Genomic DNA, 13,832 nt, shown 5'->3' with positions numbered 1-13,832 from the left:
GTGCTCGCTTGCTTTCTCTCCCTCTGTCTCTGACAAATAAATAAAATCTTTAAAAAAATACTTTTTCTTTCTGTATTAAAACGTTGACATGATTTTTTTCATTTAAAAATGTTACTTTATGGTAGAAATGTACTGATTTGGTTGTTAAATCAACCTTGTATTCTTAGTATAAACCTACCTTGATCATCATGTCTTGTTATTTTTAAGGTATGCTGATGAAGATCTGTTTCAGGTTTGTTTTTTGGGTTTTTTTCCCCATTTTTTAGGATAGGTCTATGTGTGTATGTCTACAAGAAATATCAGCCTGCGGTTTTCCTGTCAGCTTTTGATATCAAAATTATTTTGGCCATATAAAATGAGTTAGGGATGTTTTCTTTTTTCTGTTAATTGAAAGAATTTATGTGAGGATTATGTACTTCTTTTTAAAATGTTTAGGAGAGTTTACTGGTGTTTTAGGTGTTTTAGGAGAGTATCCTAGAGTTTTAGTTAAGAAAAGTTTTATTTATTAATGAAATTTTATTGATAGTTATGAGATTTTTAATTTTTTCTCATGTCATTTTATTAAGTTGTGTTTCTTGTGGAGTTTGTCAATTTCATCTAAATTCCTCCATTAATGGACATAAAGTCAATAATTTAAAAAATTTTATTAGTTTTTGTCCTGATTTTCGAGGTTGCTCTATTGTGTAGTTCTTCTAATTTACTTTATTAAATTCTGCTCTTTATAACTGCATCTATTATTTCTTGTGCTGATTTTACCAATTTTTAAAAATTTTCTGTGTTTTAGGGACGCCTGGGTGGCTCAGTTGGTTAAGCAGCTGCCTTTGGCTCAGGTCATGATCCCAGCGTCCTGGGATCGAGTCCCACATCGGGCTCCTTACTCGGCAGGGTGCCTGCTTCTCCCTCTGCCTCTGCCTGCCACTCTGTCTGCCTGTGCTCGCTCTTTCTCCCTCTCTCTCTCTGACAAATAAATAAAATCTTTAAAAAAATATTTTCTGTGTTTTAAAAATGTATACACTATAAAGTATATGTTCTTTTGTGTGCATGTTACTCTCAAATTTTGAAAAGTTAGTAAGTGTGTTCTGGTGTTTTTCTCTATGGATATAATTTAACATAATGTCTACAGGTCCCTATTTTCATATAGCTCCCATGGGGATCCTTATTCAGATGGATCATACAAATGTTTTATTTCCTTTTCTACTGTGCTTATTCTATTCTCTATCACCCAACGTTAGTAAATAATGTTTCCTTTTCAATGTTGACTTCTGTAATGCTTGACATTAGTACCTTATGTTTCTAGATCTAAATGGTATCCTATTTCTTCCAAGCTATCAGGGATGAGACAGTGATAAACACAAATTGTGTCTGATAGTCTTCCTCCCTTCCCTTTCCTAGTTTTACTGGTTGTATCATTTTACATTATCAAGGAACACAATCCTTAAATTCCATTCTGCTACCTAAACCTCCTAACTTGTTTGAGTCCCACTTCTTACAACAGCTCCTCAGCGCCAGGTTTCTTGCCACATTTCTTGCGGTCACCTTCTGCAATGACTGACATTCTACTGGTTTCCTCAAGCATGCTTAGAAATCATGGCGATGTATTTTCTAAGTCCTTGTATGTTCATAGTTAACCTAGTTAAATATCCTTAAAATTGCATTTTACTTTGTCTTCCTTTCACCAAAGGAAACTAAACAAAGAAGGCCAGAATTGAACTTGTGATTGATACACTTGCTCTGATTTAAAAACATTCCATACAAATTCTACAGGGTGTTGGAAGACCAAAAGGCAGCGGCAGTCTCCTAGACAGACCTCTCCTCCCCGACATGGGGACAGGGCCTATGGGTGGCACGGGCTGGGCTGTTCTGTGAATGCCAACTAGAAGCCTGCCCTGGCACTGTGGGCCTCTGGATCTCCCCAAGTCCTTATTAAGGCAACCTGAGTACAGGCTTCAAGGAGAACAGAAACAAGACAGGAAAGGATGCCCCATACTCTTGCTTGCCAGTACTGGGACCAGCACCCACCTACACGGGACCCAATTTCCTTCTTATCACGGAGCTGGTCTAGGTGAGGCCTGGCCTAGATAAATATAAAATTCTTGGCTCACACTTTTCTTTCCTCATATTGACCAACACAGCCTTATGATTCCTCTCAGTCTGACTAATTTTAACATTTTCTTCCTATGATAAGCTCTTGAATTCTCTTTTCTTAGAGCATTTGCTTTAAAGACTGGAATTGTACATTCTTTCTCTGCCCCCTTTGAAGTGGAAATTTTCTCCTAATCTCTTGCCAGTTTTATAACCCAGAAATGTCTTTCTCAGGAACCTGGGAGCCATCCCTTTGAAATGTAATCATCAGGAAACATAGAGCCTCTATCTCCCTGTCTTTGGGAACCAGTAGGAGCCTAACTTCAGTATGTGCCAACTAGCAAACACGGATGGCCTGTGTCCTTACACTGAACGTCTTCTGCCCTGATGCCCATCAGTACCTTTGCTCTATCTTGCCCCAGTGCTAAAAAACAATCCCAACTTTTGTTTTGGAGGGGTTGAGTTCAATTTCTCCTTGCTATGGTAATAGTTATTGAATAATTTTGTCTTTGCCAATGTTAGATATGTCTGGTGAAATTTTTCTTTGGCAATATATCTTGTAAGTGTTCTTCCAGTGTCTCTGTTATTGTCTATTTCTGTGGAGAAATCGAAGGTCAGCTTAACTATTCTCTCTTCAAAGATGTCTTGAATTTTTACATAGCTGTCCTGATATAAATCTCAATAATTTTACCAAGGCCTATCGTTTGAACCTTCACAGTTCAGTATTCACTGTGGAAGTGTAAATGATTTATTAAAGAAAAGTTTTCTATATTTTTTTAAAATTTTTATTTATTTATTTATTTATTTATTTGAGAGTGAGAGAATGTGAGCAGGGGGAGGGTCAAAGAGAGAGAGAGAGAGTCTCAAGCAGGCTTGATAGTCAACATAGCACCTGGCACAGGGCTGGATCTCACAACACTGAGATCATGACCTGAGCCAAAATCAAGAGTTGGACGTTTCACTGACTGAACCACCATGCCCCAGTAGAAACATTTTCTTAATGCATGGTTTAAAAATTTGTTTTGTTATTGTTATGATTGCTATCACTGCTATCTCCAATCACATCTACATTTGATCTTGTATATTTGTCTCCTATTTAACACATATTCCCTGGTCCTTTTACCATCTTTATTTCTGTTTCATTGTGCTCAATTGTCCAACTTTCATACTTCTATCACCCTGGTGGCTCCCTACAACTTTTTTATTTCCCCTACAACTTTTTATACATTTACATGTTTGTTTTGTTTTCCTTTCTATTTCACTTTTTGTCAATTCACATTTCAATGTTTTTTATTTTTTTTAATCACATTCACCATGATCTCTTGCATTTTTTGCTCAGTGGACTCCTTCCAAAGACATTATTTGTTTTTTATTTAAACAGATTTTATGTCAAAATGTTTCATCCTAATTCATCTATTCTATTTCACCATTTAAAATAATTTTATGCATGATAGGACACTTGGGTGGCTCAGTTGGTTAAGTTGCTGCCTTCGGCTCAGGTCCCAGGGTCCTGGGGTCGAGTCCCGCATTGGGCTCCTTGCTCGTCAGGGAGCCTGCTTCTCTCTCCGCCTCTGCCTACCAATCTGCCTGCTTGTGTACTCTCTCTCTCAATCTCTCTCTCTGATAAATAAATAAATAAATAAATACATCTCTAAAATAATTCTATGCATGATAAAACTATAGAGGAATGTATACAAAAACTTAAATTTTTATCTGTCAGGGTCCTTGTTTGAAGCATCATAAATGCCTTATGCCTAAATTAGGCAGAAGTGGATTGGTTCCAAGGAAATTAAGTAGTTAATAGGAAGACTGGAGAACAGGGATCAGGAAATCAGCAGAAATCAAAGGGTGTTTTATGGCCAGAGGCACACTCACTGTCATGCCACAGAACTCATTTCTTTAGCACACTGGTGTTAATCCTGCAAACAGAAACTGGGGCTCTCCTTGTTCCAGCCACTGCTAGATACCAGATTCATCATCAGCTGAAACAAAGAACTGTAATTTATACCTATTTCTTATTTATTCAACATCCCAGGAAAAACATATAATTATTTGAAGGTGGATCACTTGCCTGAAAAGATTGCCAGAGTACAGGGAGAATAACCATTTGGCTTTTTGTATTTCCATAAAGACTCACACGATGAGAATCTCTAATTATTTATTAGGGCTTCAGATTCCGGGCAGTCAAGTAATATTGGTAAATGACCATTTAAAAAGTTATATACCAGACTCATAAAAATGTGACTTAAAATGCCAGACTACTAAAGGAAAATAAAGATATAAATCACAAAGAAGTTCAGTCCAGTATAAGAAAGGAAATGAGAAGGAAATAAAAGGAACAGGGTCTTGTGGGGGTAGTGAGCAGGTTTGGTTTTTTGGTTTTTGGCTTTTGTTTGTTTGTTTGTTTGACTACTGGCACGAATTTTTCTTTATTCTGATTAGAATATCATCTGGATTTTACTTTCAGAACAACCACGCCACTTCTAGTCCGTATAGGGCAGGGTGGGATATCCCAGTCCATTTGGTGCTAGGCTCAGTGAGAACTTGAGCCGTTGAGATAATCTATCTCACTGGAGACTGATACTAGCTTGGAGCGGGACATGTTGCTCACTCACACAAGGCAGACATTTCTGAGAAGGAAATCATGGCAGACAACTTCAGGAACAATTGGAACAGAGATACTTGGCTTTTAGAATGGCTGCTTGATTGTAACAGACTCTTCATGCTTCTGGTAGCCATCTTGACTCTGAGGGACGATCCACAGATGGCTTAGAGGGAAGCCAATGAAAGGAGGTGGGGACAAGCTAGAAGTGGGGCCACAGATTCCTGACCACATTTATTGTAATTAATTGCCATCCTGCCTGAAGTGAGCAAGATTCTTAAGCATTATTAACTTACCAAAAGACATGTAAAAGAAGGCTTTAATTTCCAGTAAACTTTTTTATTTTATAAGTGAAATCTCATTACTTCCAAAGTTGGTTTAAAAAACAAATTGGATGAAAATAGTCTAGAAAATTTTAATGCCCATAAGATGATTAATAAATGTCGAAGCATGGAGTAATTCTCCAGAAGTTAAAAAATGTGGCTCTGGTGTTGAAACTAGTGAATTAAGAGAATAGAAGAAAGTCCAGATAATTCATGTATCCACTGAATTATTTTATATTATGTGAGAAAATAATGGGATTCAGTAAATAATACTGGGAAAATTGTATCAACATGGAAAAATAAGTTAGATCCATGTTTCAGAAAATGAATTCTGTATAGACATAAAAATAAAATTCCAGATGAATTAAATATCTGTTTAAAAGAATCAGAAAAATGTCTCTTTGTACTTGCTTTGGGCTGAATTGTGTCCCCCACAAATTCGTTATGTTGAAGCCCAAATCCCCAGGGCTTTTTAGAAGGTAATTAAGATTCAATAAGGTGATAAGAGTAACGTCTCAATACACTAGCACTGATAGCCTTAGAGAGAGACATCTCTCACACAATGCACACACACTCATTGAGGAAGACCATATAAGGATTCAATGACAAGGTAGTCTTCTGTAAGCCAAGAAGAGAGAGCTCTCACCAAGAAGAGAGAGCTGACCAGGCTAGCACCCTGATCTCAGACTCCCGGCCTCCAGAAACTGTGAGAAAATAAATTCCTATTGTTTAACCACCGGTCTGTGGTATTTTGTTATGGCAACCCAAGCTGACTAATGCAGTAAACTTAAATTGAAGATCTTTCAAATATGTCATAAACACTGGAGATCAAAAATTAATATGTTTTGCCAATTTGATTACATGGGATTTCAAAACTTCTGTTTCATGGAAACTGCCACATTCCAGGTAAATGGACAAAATATTCTTTGTTTTCTATATATAATAAAACCAAGAGCAATAATATAAAGAGCTTCTGAAATAATTAAGAAAATGGCATTTCAATAGAAAAATGGACAATTAATGTGAACAGAACATTTACAGAAGGAAAAAAGATTAATAAATGTAAGACAAATTGCTCTACCTCATTAGTGATCAAAGTACTGCATAAAAAATAGTAAAATGTTTTTTCTTGTCAAATTATAAAGAATGAGTTGAGTGGCAATTTCTACTATTGGCTGGATGCAACAAAATAACATTCACACATGCCATAGATTGGGGTATCCATATGTTCATGTAGTGGTTCAGTATCTATTACAATTTAAAATGTATATCCCACTGATCCAGCAGTGCTCCCGTTCAGAGTATATGACAGAAGACCCCTCATGGTGAACAAATACTATTCATATACTATGCATACATGTTATAGCAGCAAAAATAGATTTTATAAAAGACTAAACGTCCATCAAAGGAAATACATAAATCAGAACACATTCCTACATGAACTATTATGTAGGGGTAAAAATAATATTTTCTTTTTATTTATGAGGGGAAGTTCCGGTAGGAATTAAAAAGCCTAAAAAGTAATTCACAAAGACTTGTAGAGTGTGATGCCATTTACCAACACTCTAAAAACCTTTATGTGTGTGTGTGTGTGTATACACACAAAAGGAAGAAAGAACAGAAAGATAAATGCCAAACTTTTTAAGTGTTTACCCTAGAGAGGGAAATAGTATTATCGAAATCCTTTTGCTCTTTTAGTCTCTACTTCTCAGCTTTCTTACAGTGAGTACTAGCAGAGTTTGAACCAAATAGAAATAGCACTTATTCTGGAAAAGCTATGGCACAAAACAAATCATAAAACGAAACAAAACAACAACAAAAACAACTGTTGATACCATTATAAAATACTTCTCTTTTGGGAACAATAATTCATATAGTAGGAATCATAAACTTATTCACATCTTCTTATAAAATAAAAGTAGTTTTATACATTTTATTATGTTACTTTAATTCTACTGAACGATTGATATTAAAACTCTGTTTTATCAATGAAAACAACCTAGGTTCAAACATTTACTTCAGTGGTAAGTCTGGTCAGTGTCACTTTCTAGCTACTTACTGTTGTTCCCTTAGCTCAGACCCTCATTGCCTGCCAGGTTTATTTTATTTTATTTTTTTAAGATTTTATTTATTTATTTGACAGAAATCACAAATAGGCAGAGAGGCAGGCAGAGAGAGAGGGGGAGACAGGCTCCCTGCTGAGCAGAGAGCCCTATGCGGGGCTCAATCCCCGGACCCTGGGATCATGACCTGAGCTGAAGGCAGAGGCTTAACCCACTGAGCCACCCAGGCGCCCCTGCCAGGTTTATTTTAATGGACTCCTACATGACCCCTCTTCTTACAGGCTCTCTTCCTTCTACTCTGTTCTTCTTGTTGCTGTTAGTGTTGCCTTTTTAAAAACTAAGTCTCATTTAACACCTTTTTATGCAAAAGCCTTCAGTGGTCCCCATATCTTCAGAAAGTATTTGAATTCCTTAGCCAAAACCTTTGTGTCCCTTTGTGATCCAGTCCCTCTCACTCTGTCTTTTTACTCTCTACAGTATGTCAGGAAAGAAGTGTGGCCCCGCTGAAGCTATCCAAGAACTCAGCCCACCCAGGGCTTTTCAATGGACATTCCACAGCCACAGCCTAGGGGAGGCACCCGGGAGATGGAGGCTAAGCAATCTGACTTTATTGTCCTCTGTCTCCCACTGGGAGAGTCCACTTAGACACTGGAGGTCTAAGAGTCTGCTTGAGGCAATTTCTAATGTGACCCAAGGGCAGTTCTGGGGCCCAGACCAGGGAGGGAAAGGAGCATATATGGCAATGGAGTAATACAAGGGGACCGTAACTACCATATCCCCAGTGGTTTCCCTCCATTCTGCCTTTTGTACTTTCTCATTTCTAGGAATGCTATCCACAGAACACGCCAACATCTGACTAATTGTCTTTCAAAATTGAATTAGCCCGTCTTTTAAATTGCCAAGGTCAGGTGCAGCACTCCAAAAAAAATCAGAGATCCAGGCATTGGTGTATTTTTCCTATTGCTTCACACCTGGAACAAAAGGTATCCATTACAGCTCCAGAAAGACATGCAGGTATCAAATGAAAAACATGGAATTTATGTTCTGAGAACTAAGAAACAAGAGAAAGCTTGTGGGATATTATCAGTGACTTCAAAATTAAAATGCAAATAACCGACCTTTATGTTTCAAACTAAATTTGCAGGTAATTTTGCAATTTGCAGTTATTAAAGACAAGAAGGAGGATGGCTAAGGATTACATTTAAGTCCTCACATATCTCTGAAACATTTAAAAAAAACATTCTATGGAAGGAAAAAGAGACTTTTTTCTCAAACATGTTCTCTAGAAAGCTCACGTGTTTACATATTGCCCCTGGCCTGGACTATGTTGCAGGTTTCCCTCCTGCTAATGATGCCTGGGACTCAGCATGGTAGCAGGTTTCCCCTTGTTTCTAAAGGGAGGACCCGGCATCCAAAAATAGACCGATCTTATGCTTAAATACTGAAGTAATAGTTCTGGAAATAAGAGCTTCAGAGTCTCTTAAGTTTCTTTATATCCCTTATTTGATTTGCTAAGAATATTATGGAAACTCAGCCAACACCCTTTGGTAAGAGGCTAATTAACTATGAATGAGTATAGTCAATTGAGATATTGTTATGTAAGCAAATAGAACAATGCCAGGTTACACCGTTTATTATAAAACATGCCTCAATTAAAATTTCATGTGATATAGTGCATGCAGATTCTCTAGGATAAACAGCTATGTTTTAGAGACTAAAATCCTTTTATAGTGGGCTGGTAAACCCTGAGACAGCAAATCAATAGAATATTCAAGTCGAGCAAGAGAGTTTCAGAGAAGGACAAACTATTAACCTTAAATATGAATGCATTTGCATTTATAAATTTAGCTTAAATCAATTTGTATCTCATCTCCTTATAATTATATCCTGTTATTTAGAAATCATAAATATATTTTTAAAACTTTTTAATTGACATTGTAATGATCCAAATTCAATTCAGATTGGCCTTTATTATATTTTAAGGGAGCTAAAACCAAATTTGAACATGTTGACTACATACAGCTTGTTCAAACTACCTGGTAAGTATCCATGATGAAAATTGCTTATAAAATTTTAAGCTCCCTGGATCTACCTTTTCACGTTTGGTTGACCAAAGGCACCCCCTTCATCTTTTACTCTTTGAGATACAATTCCCATACCACACAACATTAATATCCGTTTAGTGTTTTTAGTATACCCACCATGTTGTGCCATCATCTTCCCTATTTAATTTCAGAACATTTTCAACAATTCCAAAGAAAGCCCATATCAGTTAGCAATCACTCCCCATTACCCCTTCCCCCAACTCCTGGTAACCACCAATTGATATTTTGTATCCATGGATTTGCCTGTTCTGGGCATTGTATATAAATAGAATCATACACTATGTGGCCTTTTGTGTCTGGCTTTTTCAATTTAGCATAACATATTCAAGCTTGTCCATGTTATAGCATGTTACTTTATTTCTTTATATGGCTGAATAATATCCATTTTATGGGTATATTACATTCTGTTCATTCATCAGTTGATGAACATATGGGTTGTTTGCACTTTTTCTCTATGATGAGTAATGCCACAATGAACATTTGTGTACAAGTTTTTATGTGAACATCTATCTTCGGTTCTCTTAGATTTATATCTAGAAGTGGAATTGCTGGGCCACATGGTCATTCTATGCTTCACTTTTATGGGATTCCCAAAGAATTTCTTACAGTACTGCAACTTTTTACATCCCCACCAGGAAAGTGTGAGGATTCCAACTTCTCTACATCCTTGCCAACAATAGTTATTGTCTCTTTTTGAGTACATCAATCTTATTCTTCAATTCTTAAATAAAAAATCCAGTGAAGCCATTAGAATGCCTTTTCCATAGCCTAGATAACTCTGTGATTAAAGCTCTTCTGTCTGCTATTGTTTTCAATAGAAATAGTACAATCTTATTATATCCATATACAGATTATTACTTTTATTAATTTATTTAGCAAACATGTTCATTAAAAGATGGAGTGATATCTGTATAACACGTGAAAAACCAACATTCCTAAAGGACTGTAGAATTCCAAAGCCAGAGTATTCTGATTTTTCAGTTGACTACTTACGGGACCTTTGATACCTTAAATAAATTATCCTTTGCCTCATTTTTGATAACTGTGAAGTGGAGAAATGGTTGCACATGTGAAATGAATATGTGGGAATTTCATAAGTCTATTGGTTTCCTGATGATGCCGTAACAAATTAACACAAATTTGGTGATTTAATAAAACAAATGTATTATCTTTCTAAAGAGGAATATTCTGACATGAATCTCACTAGGCTGACATCAAGATGTTGGCAGAGCCCCATTCCTCCCTGTAGGTCTATTTCCTTGTTTTTTTGAGTTTCTAAAGGCCATCCCCATTCCTTGACTTACGGCATTCTTTCTCCACCTTCAAAGCCAACAAGGGCAGGTCGAGTCCTTCTCCTGCTTTCAACTCTCCAGTCAGAAAATTTTCTCTGGTGGTAAGGATGCAGGATTAGAATGGACCCACACAGATAACCCAGGAGAATCTTTCCATCTCCAAGCCCTTAATTTAATCACATCTACAAAATCTCTTTTGCTGTGTAAGGTAACATGCTTACAGGTTCTGTGGTTTGCAACGCAGACATCTTTGAGGGACTGTTATTTGTCTATCAGAATGAAATAATGTATGTCTCGGGACAAGTACTGAACTAGCACATAATGCTGGATAAATATGAATTCCCTCTTTTATTATTTAAAATAGGGACTATATGATAAAATGGCAATGGACTCTGTTTCAGCTCTGCCAAGGAGATGGGTGACAAAATCTGAGAAAGCTATACATAAAGACTTAAAATACAAACACTATTATCCCCATAGAATAATTCTTGTCACAGGATATTTGCCAGATGAATATGACATCATTATCCAACCACAAGTGTCTCGTCTTTCCTTTGGCTCAGCAGCGAAGGCATCTCAACCATGTGGAGATAACTTTGTTTTTGTGATCTGATCTCTAGTCCTTTATCTAAAACAGCTACAAAAGAAACAATGTTTTCCTTATTTTGTGGACATTTCCTAAATACCTCTAAAATCTCTGTCAATATTTGCCAGTTCCAAAATATGTTCTAGTAGAAATTCAGCTAGTGGTATTTTTAAGCAAACCCTAATTAAAAATCATTTAAATGTCAGTGATCAAAACATAGGAAGGGAAAGTCGGTATTTAATGATGATATGGCACATTTATAGAATACCTTTTCCTGAGAAGATCAAAACAGATAAGCCAAGTTTAAGTATCTGTTTAACACCGATACTTGGAACTGGGCACGTACACTACCTTTTCCAGGTGGGGCTAAGAGAGAATTGTGTATTCACCTTACACAGCTGAGAGCACAGGAACAGGCTTGTTTTATTTAGTGGGGAAAAAGTGTCTAGCCAGGGGTGAACTGACATGGAGGAACAGATAGCCTCAGTTCATGTATTATTTGCCTCTGAAACCAGTGTTACTGTTGATGTCTTCTGTCCTTCGTTGTCAATCCCTAAAATAAATTAAGGATTTTATACCCTCAGAAAAGAGAGCTATAATTTACTGCTTCATGTATGTTAGCAAGAACCTTCCTGCCACAGGCTGTCTCTGAAATACTGCAGTAAAAAGACCTAAATCTTAAAGGAGAAAAAAAAAATGAAAATAATAAATAATAAAAATAAATAATCATCATAAATAAGAAAAATGTAAAGATGTCCGGCAATGCCACATTCTACTTAAGAGTCAAGGTGAACGTATGTTGATACAGAGACATGGTACGTGCCCCAGTGCCCACCACTTTTACAGTTGCTGATTTACAACAGACTTTTAATAAAACTGGCTCTCATTATCCTTTATATACATGACATTATATATTACATATATATTATACATATACATTATAAATATAGTATATAAAATACATATTATATTATATAAGGGGTGTGGGTGAAATAAGAGAAAAGGAAGCAAGTAAAAACTTTCCTAGCACCTGTACAATGTACTTTCACCTTTTGGTACATTTGCTTTTTTTCTTTTCCTGCAAATTATTATATTTTTGCTGGTAAATTTTTATTTTGCTTTGATTTCAAATATACAGAATATTTTCAAGAAGAGTACAGTCAGGGGAGCCTGGGTGGCTCAGTGGGTTAAGTCTCTGCCTTGGGCTCAGGTCATGATCTCAGGGTCCTGGGATCGAGTCCCACATCAGGCTCTCTGCTCAGCAGGGAGCCTGCTTCCTCCTCTCTCTAAAAAAAAAAAAGAAGAGTACAATCAATTCCTTGATACTTTTAATCCAATTTAACAACTGTTAAATCTGACTTCATTAGCTTTATCACCTTCTCCCTCTTCCCACCTGTGGGCATGTGCAGACACACACACATCTGTGTTTGCATAAATATTTATAACTAGATACGTATGCAAACATATTTTTTTTTCCTGAGTCATTTGGGGGTATTATATCTTCACTCCTAAACACTTGTAAAAATCAAGAACTTGAACATTGTTGCAATATGTCATTTAATCCACATATTTTACATTTGCCAGTCATAGTTTTTTCTTTTTAATATAGCATCTAATCAACATATGTTGCATTTACTTAACACATCTGGTTAGTCTCCATTAATCTGGAAAAGATTCTCAGCCTTTCCGTTTTTCTTGACCTTGATATTTTAGGAGAAAATAATAAAATAATGATGATGATGATGATGATTTTGTAAACTGTCCTGTACCTTGTTTCTAGTGTTTCCTCATGATGTAATATAGGTTATACATTTTTTTTTTTTTTTGCAAGAATACCACAGATATAGGGCTGTGTTCTTCTCACTTCTCATACCAGGAGGCACATAATGACTATTTGTTCCAACATCAATAACATGAACTTTGGTCATGAGGTTAGGCGGTATCTGAAAAGTGTCCACTGTAAGTTATTTTTCTATTTATGAGTCTATAATTTGTGGATGGGTATGGATACTTTAAGACTACATAAATACCCTCTTCCTCATCAAACTCTTTTTAATCCATTGACTTTAGCAAACATTGATGACTTCTAACCCAATCATTTCTGCTATATTTACTAGTTGGCACTGATAGAGATTTCTTATCTCCTCTATTATCGATTCATGGATATACGCACATTCATATAGATTCATGGATTCCTGTTTTATTCAGTTATAACTTATTGTTATTATTTGTATGTTCAAGTGACCCTAAACTTGACCATGGGAAGTTTTACAATCTTTTTGACTCAGCTCCATGATTTATTGAGCATTCTTTTAATTTACAGTGAAAATGTTCCAGACCCATGTTGGATTTTCTCTGCCCCAGGTTTGGCATTAGTATTTACTTCAGTGAGTCCTGATTCCTTTTTAGAAGAGACGGGCTTTTAGAACCTCAGTCTAGGGAATAAATAAACTCATTGTTACTGTGGTATCATTAACAACCCAGCAGACAGAGCTAGAAAATACAGGCATGCGCAAACACATACACACACAGCTACCTCTCTCTATATACAGGCATACCTATGTATTCCTCGATTTACCTATCTTGTAATAGATAGTAGTAGTGATATGAGTTCATGCTAATTCCAATACCGTATCACAGGGAATATGTCAGTCTCCCTCTTTCTGTATTTGTAACTCCCCTTTCCAGTAGTGAAAAAACTGTCTCTCATTACCCTTTATGTCCATTATATTATATATTACATATATATTATACATATGCATTATAAATATAGTATATA

The sequence above is a fragment of the Mustela erminea genome, chromosome 7, assembly GCF_009829155.1.
Source record: "Mustela erminea isolate mMusErm1 chromosome 7, mMusErm1.Pri, whole genome shotgun sequence".
In the NCBI taxonomy this organism is placed as follows: Eukaryota; Metazoa; Chordata; class Mammalia; order Carnivora; family Mustelidae; genus Mustela; species Mustela erminea.
This window is presented reverse-complemented; position numbering follows the sequence as displayed.